A 1,483-nucleotide genomic window follows, 5' to 3' on the forward strand; every position below is an offset into this window, starting at 1 on the left:
TCCACGTTCTCCAATTGAGGTTGAGAGTCTTTGGGGGATGGGGGTGAGAAGCAATCAAAGGACTTTAGGGAAATCCTGAAGAGGAATCTTTCACAATCACCGGGAATTAGGATCCAGAGGGAGTGGAGATCAGTCCCAGAAAATAGAGTTCCTTTTTTTTTTGTTTGCACATTTGAGTCACAGAATGGTGAGATGTATCACTGCTCACGAGCATGCAGGGGCCTTCCTGGTGGGAGGACTAGACATCCTCACCCTGATGAACTCAGGTATGGCTATGTGACTTGCTCTGGCAAATAAATGTGAGCAGAAATGAAGGGTGTCTCTCTTAGGCAGAAATGCTAAGCAACATAATTGGTCATGCTTTAAAAAAACAACCCTCTATCTCTTACCATGGTGGAAGCAGGTATTGAGGTGGAGCTTACATCAGCCTGGACTCTTGAGTGACTATGATGGGCAGATTTTCCCTGTCAGTTTATGATGAGTGAGAAGTAAGTTTATAATACAACTTTCGGGTTTTTTGTTACTGCGGCATGAACCACAACTGCTTTCTGACCAATACACAGTGTGAAAATTTTATCCCCAAGACATGGTCTGTATAACTCCATTTAAACAGGTATAGTTAATTTGCTGAAGAGGGCAGCAGGATTACATTCCATCCCAGTTGTTTCTTAAACAATTCAACTTACTCCCTAACTTACTAGGACTAACTTACTCCCTTTTGTAATGGCCCCTATTACTTTCTACTTGAATTATAGTTATTGGTGATGCATTTAAAGTCCTCCCCTAGGCTGAAGATTCTTTGAGGATGGGAAGCATGTCTGCTCCATTTTTGAATAAAAACTCATTCCTCCCCCCACCGCAAACAAAACTTTCTCATAGTTATTATTGAACCAACCTACTAGTGTGGAAGCGTAGAAACAAGAGAAAAATAATTTTCCCAGTAAAGCATGTCCAGCTGTTCAGATAGTAGTGATGTTTTCAGCATCATGTGGTAAGAGGCTGGTGACTTTGATACAGCAGACATATGTGTGCCATCTCAAGTACAATTCCGTATGCACCCAACTTTATTCTTCTCCAGTGTCTCCTCTCAGAGTTGAACCTGATTTTATTACTAGTTTTCATTTGAATCCATTGGGGAATGGGATGATCCCGCTTTTGTTTCTTGGCCAAGAATCACTTGATCCTGAAAGTCTCATGAGAGGACATGATGAGGATCAGAGTCAACTGCACCCACCACAATGGTCAAGAAAGGGAATAAAAGAACAAAGCCCATTCTATACAGGTCATTTGAATGAGTGGTAGAAACTATTGGTAGAAGCTTGTTTAGTCTGAAACCTCTGAAAACAGAAATACAATAGATATTTTGGATGTTACAATTTCCTAAAAAAAAAAAATTCTTGTTGTATTAGAGAGATACCTATTATGTAGAATAGAGCCTTTCTTTTCAGTGGGCTTGTTGAATGGAAGCTTTTGCAACTGCACA

At 40.4% G+C, this 1,483-nt stretch overlaps 1 pseudogene; it reads right to left on the reverse strand.

Annotated features, from left to right (window-relative positions):
• Positions 1–984: 984 nt before the first annotated feature.
• On the reverse strand, positions 985–1,206 carry LOC106975840 (60S ribosomal protein L39-like; annotated as a pseudogene).
• Between the last annotated feature and the right edge of the window lie 277 nt (positions 1,207–1,483).

Source organism: Acinonyx jubatus, chromosome B4 (assembly GCF_027475565.1).
Source record: "Acinonyx jubatus isolate Ajub_Pintada_27869175 chromosome B4, VMU_Ajub_asm_v1.0, whole genome shotgun sequence".
Lineage (NCBI taxonomy): Eukaryota > Metazoa > Chordata > Mammalia > Carnivora > Felidae > Acinonyx > Acinonyx jubatus.